Source organism: Etheostoma cragini, chromosome 7 (assembly GCF_013103735.1).
Source record: "Etheostoma cragini isolate CJK2018 chromosome 7, CSU_Ecrag_1.0, whole genome shotgun sequence".
In the NCBI taxonomy this organism is placed as follows: domain Eukaryota; kingdom Metazoa; phylum Chordata; class Actinopteri; order Perciformes; family Percidae; genus Etheostoma; species Etheostoma cragini.
In genome coordinates, this window is record NC_048413.1 from 608875 (window position 1) to 616234 (window position 7360).

At 40.1% G+C, this 7360-nt stretch overlaps 1 protein-coding gene across 1 annotated transcript in view; it reads left to right on the plus strand.

The window, feature by feature from the left end:
* oprl1 (opiate receptor-like 1) overlaps positions 1–6820 on the plus strand; it is an 89479-nt gene extending 82659 nt beyond the window's left edge. Inside the window, exon 8 of the transcript XR_004657371.1 lies at positions 6810–6820. The gene's annotated coding sequence lies outside the window, so the exon portion shown is untranslated. The remainder of the gene's footprint in view (positions 1–6809) is intronic.
* Positions 6821–7360: the final 540 nt, after the last annotated feature.

Sequence of the window (7360 nt, forward strand, 5' to 3'; positions counted from 1 at the left end):
GGGGGGGATGGTAAGACCTGAGGGAACAGCAAAAACTCATCAAGAGAATCAGTATTTGGGACCAGCCCAGGACACAAGATAAATACCTGTCTGTGGGGGGTCCACACATGAAATCTCAATTAGTCTGGATCCAGGGTAAAGGTACCCACATCCATTTTTTTTTTCAAATCTTGACACAACATTATCGGCCAAAATAAAAACAAAAGCTGACACAATATATGATATGTTTTAAGCACTTAGAAGACATGACAAGGATAAAGTGATTCATTTGTTCTTAATTAGAATAAAGATTGAAAAACAATCTGAATTTCATGAAACCTTTTTACCAGATGGTATTTACAACACCTCTGCGATTGTACCATTGAACCAGACATATTTTGTGGAGATTTTTAGGAAAACAACTTCAAATTAATCTAAGGAAATGGACATTACCCCAACTGGCCAGTTGAGCCAACATTGTCACAGTTAGTGAAAAAAAAACTTAAAATACATGAATTTTTGTAGTAATGATGATGAGTGGCTCATTTAGATCTAATCTGTTCTGATTCTGCTTACTTATTCTCGGTCGGTATTGAATGCAAGTTTTAATTATTTGCATTTTATTTGAATACAAACAGAAACCAAAATTTGTTTAAATATCATGTTCTGGCTCCCATAAAGTGTGTTGTGATTTCTTTTCTGGTTCAAAGATCAAATAAACAGCTGGAACGTTAGTGTAACATTAGCTGATTCTGGAGCATCATGACTGAATGGGGTCAATGAAACCTGCACTTTTAGACCTGTTACAGAACAAAACCACCTTCCCCTGTGTGTAAAATGACTTCCCTGCAGTGGTTGCATTCATCAGTACCATCACTGTTAGCATTACATCTGGCCGCCATACTGTTACCACTATAAATGAATATTGATACATTCATAAGTGGTGAGGTAGACTAAGATTTACCAGCATAAAGAAACCAAAGTTTGTTTCCAGAAAGATCTGGTTCTTATAAACATGTGCATATTTCGAATTTCCCACAATATATTGTTGCCTAGCTCTAATGATCTCAGTTGGTAACTGGCCAACAACCGCGGCTCAGTTTGTTTTAATGGTAACATTGCAGTTATCTCCTACTGCGATGCATTTTAGGGATATGATTAGTTGAACACCATCTGGTAAATGATACAGGTGTACAGGTAGGGCATTAACTGTTTCACTCAAGCTGCTAAATTTGTCCCATTCTGGGAAGAACAGTCTAATGTAATGATGAGAACATTAGATATTTTTGTAGGACATCAATACTACCTGAGAGAAACTGTTTGAAACTATACTTGCAGCTTGTGGTTCAAGTTCCTGTGACCATGGTCATTAGGCATTTTGGATGACAGCAAAGTGAACATAGCAGAGACTATATATACACAGATGTTTTGAAAATGACACATCGGGGGGGGCTGTTTTTCAGTAACAGCTGTCAGGTTTGGGGAATCAAACGTGGAACTGATGGGGTTTGGGGTCTAGGTAGGGATTGGGAATGTTGGTGCTTGAACTCTGGGTTTGAGATATCTTGAGGTGGGGACATTGACATTGGGCGGGGTTGGGTAGGGGTGCTATCAGGGAGTCATTTAGACCCCCAGCACCACAGTGGCAAAGCAGGAGGACGGGGTCACAGTGTGCTGACTCCACTCCAAGGGACAAAGGGGCTCTCTCTCTTCTTAGTGTCTTCAAGTGGAAATCAACCCTGAAACAGAATCCACATTCTCGGTTTCATTTTTCCTGGACAGTTTTGGAAAATACTGACAGCATTAGACTGGATACAGTATTCCATCTTCTGCAACAGTTAATTGAGAAAAATATAAGAAAATACTACATGATTTATTTCTGGAAATGTGTCTAAATGTCGAAAAAGGTAATGCTTAACAGTGAAGCTGTCCAGGCTTTAAGAGTCAACCTGTGGATTCTGTTTTGAGGTCGGTGTCCCCTTTACTTTTATATTTGTGTCTCTTCATATAATTTGGTGATTTTTGATTGGGTTACCTTGACATGTTTTTTTTTCGCTTATGTATTTCATTGATTTTAAGAAAGCAAGTGACACCATTTGCTGTCATGAAGGGTTGTGGTTTTCTGCCAGTTGCATTTTTTTTAAGTTATGTCTGTACAAACCAATTTCTTTGCTGCGGTTACTCTTTGCAGCCCATGTATTGTAAATCCTAATTTGGTCTTGTTTTGTTTGAGAGGAACAATTCTATTAACTTACATTGCCTTAAATATCAAGTCTGTTAACTGAAGTTCGCTGGCTGGATAAAATGTGTTCTAGTTTTTACTGGTGCTTCGCTGTTAGTTTATACTAGTCCAGACCTGTATTCATAAAGCCTCTAAGGACAGGGGCCATCAGGCCAGAGAAGACTTCCATTTGGAGGTTGTAGCTTCTTGTATTTGTTTGTTCTATTTTAACTGATCGTTTCATTGGATAGCCGGTTGGTTTAGGGCGGTGTGAAAGTTCATTCCAACTCTGGTACGGACCAAACAACAGAACTCTGGTCCACTTGAAAACGGGGGTCTCGGTTCGCATCCAAGCAATCTGGAGTTTGGTTCACTTTAGGTGAGAATACAATCCAACCCAAATACAGGAAGTTATCCAAAAAACGACTAACTTTCAAATCCATAACCTATTATAACCATACATTACTCATCATCTGTGTAACAACACATCATCATCTCTCTCTCTCTCTCTCTCTCTCTCTCTCATCAGGCCGCCCTCTCCTTCACTTGCTGTCTTTTCAGCAGCTCATTGTTCATCTTCTTCTAAAATATTAGATAAACTGAAGCAGAACCAGAAAACCCAAGACGTAATAAATGTGTTGTTGATCCATTATGTCTGAGACCAGAAGTGTTGCAAGTTTCAGACACTCTGTCCAATAAACAGGGACCGTTTCAACCGTGTCACGTTTGTACAGTGTTTGGTGCGTTTGACAAAGTGCAGTGTGAACGCTAACGGAACCACATGAAAAATGTAACTTCACCTCTGAATCTCAAATGCTATTGTAAAATAATATTGTGAAAGTGCCCTAAGTCTTTAGCCTTAAATGAAGAGTGTTACAACTTTATTAACAATTGATTATTCTATTCAGATTGTCATCAGGATCTGAGTCTGCTTCAGTCTGCTAATGATTCTGAGTCTGATAATGGGGGGTGTTTCAACCAAACCAGGAAAGAAAATGGCCTCTGCACTCAATTGGATAGAACAATCAGAGCAAGTATGTGATTTATGTTGAGTGACGCATAGCTGTCAACAGAACTCAACTGCTAGCTACCGCTGATGTTAGCTACGAGCTGATAGACCCGGCAGTTTGGAAAACGTTAATGACGTTACATCCTCGTTAGAGGCTTTACAGCATCCACACATCCCTCGGATAAATCATAAGATAATACCAGGGATGTATTAATAGAACACATAGTGTATTAGAACCATTGGCTGCATCCATTATTATAGCTACAGGTCCTTGGGAGAACCGTCATTTGAGCATGCTCAGTGCAGGGCGACAAGGGGGGGCGGAGTCCCACGGGTCTGCTCTGGTTGCTCACGTGTCCATCATTATATAAAGCCCGCCCTGACAGTTTGATTGGTCCTAACAGCTCTGGTTTGAGCAAAGTTGATCCACAATGGATCAGGTCAAGACCGAAGTACACAACCTCAAATGTTGTGGGCGGGACTAAATTTGGCTGGCATCCAGGCTAGGCACTTTAGGGAACTGGACTTAATCTTTGTATAATGAAACTGCAAGCTTTCATCATGAGTTTCACATTTGTGGTGTGAAACAAAAAAACAAAAAAAAATTACAAAAATATTTTTATTTTGTTTGAATCTATAACACATAGTTGAAGTTCAAACACATTCCCTGATAACTTTTTATACTAAGGTCATTAAGAAAACTTGGATGGCCAGATAAGCTGACATATTGTAAATATTAATATAGAAAATGATGGATTTGGCTTTGCCTCCAAACTGTTCAGTATTTTCACACATCGGGATTCGCCACACATATCCACGATATGCAAATCCTTTGGATTTTTCTTTCAGCTCAGTACTGAAGTCCTGAAAGTCAAACATGAAGGGAATTCTGTTTCAAATGATGTACTGTGGGCTGGGAATGAATCTATAAAGATGTTGAAAGAGAAAGGCCCCTTGTCTTTATCATGTAAAGTTTCATGCATTCTTGAAGTTTTACATTTTTATCTTGACCCCCCGCTATCCTTTATGATCAAGTCTGTCGGTTCGGTTCTGAGATAGATTTATGAATACTGGTCTTCTTTTGTACAACCTAGCAGACTTTGTGTAGGAAGAATGACCGAAGCATCAAGGCCACTGGCTTCGACATGATTCACCTTTATGAAGATGTGCTATAACGCAGCTGTGAGGCTCTTTGTGCTTAACTGTCACTGTTAAAACTGAAGATGCTACAATATTTTGTATTACTGTTTGGTGTTTTTTTGTAGGACAAAACTACATAAAGAGGACTCTGAGAGGGCAAAATCCTTCTGTTTAACAATGCAGAGTGAGCATAATTATACTGTCTGTTAGCTCTGTATGAAAACTTTATGTTTGAATATTACACTGTAAAAATATAAACATGGTTCTGATCATCATTTAACGTCTGACCTCTTTCTCTTGTTATTCTCGGTGTATAAATAAATGTAAAAATACAAATGATTTCTCGCCCAGCGTGATGGTACGCAGGGAGATTCCTTTCATCCGTTTACATTTTACAGACCCTATGAATGTCAAATGAAACACTTGTTGAAAATCCAAATCTAGAAAGAAAAAAACGTACAATTTTGATGTTAAATACTATTATTGCTATCAAAAACAGAAATAGAGTGCTGCATTGGTGTTTTTTTTGCTCTCTGGGAGACTGTTTTGGTATGTATCTTGTATTACTTGGATCGCATTTTGCTCACTGCCTAAGTTATGAAATGAAACAGTTCTTAGGGCTCAGCAATGAGACAGATTTTTGCTGTTGCTTTCAAGGCCCTACTTTCTAAACCTCTCCTCGCCTTTTTTTTAACCATAAATCCCCACAATTTGGCTGAGATCACAAATCTGTAATGCAGTTTCCACACTTGTTCGGGCTGGGATCAGGTCAGAGCATCAGCTACATGCTAAAATGTAATGTAACTGATGCTATCAAGTCACAAGGTGCTATTCGTGGGATTTGAGTATTGATTGTGGTTGGCTGGGTTGAGGTGACAGAGCTGATGTATCCCATGACTCTGGCTGGAGCTGCATAAACGAACCCGCTGCTGTTCTACAGCCGGCCGACTGAACTACCATGCTAGCTGGCTTGTTGTCAATTTGCGTAGAGACTTTTTGCTGAAGCTTGACATTTAAATTGTATATTTTTCTCTGCATATGAAATAAATAAACAGTTGATTGCCATTTATGACTTGTTTTTTTATGACTGATTGTTGGGTGGATTCAGAAAGGGACACATGGGATCAGTCAACTCATTCTGTAAAAATCCCAATGTAGGGTTCACAATCAATGCGCTCAAATCAGGGGGAGAAACATAGGCGTCAGTGTCTGTGTTGCCAAAGGTCTCAGTTTGCAGCCATTGAGACTGCAACACAACCCCGCAGATTCCAAACCAAACCGGGTCAGATGTCTCCGGTTGAGGGGCTCGGGAACCCCAGAGCAGTGGGAATGACGTAGGAAATGTGGCCTAAGGCACTTGATAGGAAAGGAAAGGTTTAAAAGATCCTTGGTTAGCCTGAATAGTTATTAGTTATACTATATATAGTTAATAGTTATACTCTTCTTAGTACTGCAGGTAAACCACAGTTGTACTACTAACATTAGCAAAGGCTCTGTTCTACTCAAGCAGCCCATTCTCATTCCCAGGGGCGTTTGATACTGACACACAAGCTCATTGCCAAGTCTTATAGAAGTGAGAGCCACAATGTACCCGTAGGGAGGAAGTTGGGGGTGGTTCAAAGCATTTTGATCCAAGAGACCGCGGTTTTTGTCCCATTGGTGTCTCAGTCAATCAATCACCTTACAGAAATAACATGTCTTCCATGACATTGGTTAAAGAATATTTTGCGTCCAAAAGGATCCATTTGTCTCAAGACGCTACTTCATATTCCATGCTCATAGGAAGCGCTATTTCTGCTACAGAAATTCACCAAACAGAGAAGAAGAGGCAGAGCATACAGTATACAGATAGTGTATTTTGCCCTAGTAACCCTAATAGGCTCAACATCTTCTCCAGCAGGAACACAAGCATGTAGTCCACCATTGTTATGGGGTTAGGGTTATGAGACGTTGTCGCGGGATAAGAGGTTGAAGGCTAGAGGTCGAGGGGTTTCAAAAAAGCATGTTTTCAGACATTTGCATTTACAAGATTCATTTGGACCAAATACATGCGCCTTTGCACCATAAAGCATTTCCGTGAGGAAGGCCTTGCAAAATGTGCACTGATGCATTTTTTGTAAAAGTGCACATCTTTCAAAGCAATCCTGCAGGCAAGTATTTCATGTAATCTTTGGAATTAACTTTTAATTTAAAAGTCAAAGTATTGCCTCCATCCAGGCAATGTTATTACCAGCATAAAACAGCCCTGCAAGCCTCAGGACAACCATTTGCCCCAGTGACAAACTTCACTTTGTCATTCCAAGATATCATTTATAACAGTAGTGTTTTCCTTGGATATAGCTAACCTGGCACCCTCAACTACTAATGAAGTAAACACACTTAGAGACATGTTTACATGTTACCAACAATGACAGTGATGACAGTTAGAGAAGGAGATTGTAAATAATAATCAGCTGAGAGTTTTTCTTAAACACCCACTTGGCCTTTTCCAATAGTTCTTCAGAGTTCCTGCTCGTTGGTTTTGAAGTTGTTGTGAAAGGAAAAAGTTGTTGCCCTTTCTGCTCTGAAGCTCAGCTGTTTTCAGCTCCGTCCTGTATGCACAGCAGACTGGATACCGTAGACACATTGTGTGATGACGGGTGTCTCCTGTAGATTCTAATTTCTGTCCAAAAAATGGCTGTCAGTCAACCAATGAAACACTTTGGTCCAAAGCAAGATATATTAACCCCTGTGTTGTCTTCCCCTCAACTGTCCTTTTTTATGCTTTTTCCGGTCGGACTAGTCCACACAACATCCCAGGATGAGGGGAAAAATGACAGATAGTCTAGCTAGCTGTCTAGATTTACCCTGCAGAGATCTGAGGACCAGGTAACCATAGTCCTCAGATTGGACAGATAGTCTAGCTAGCTGTCTGGATTTACCCTGCAGAGATCTGAGGACCAGGTAACCACACTCCTCCAGAGATTAGAACGCCAACACAAAGTAAGAGGAAGGTAACGGACATCCGGCCA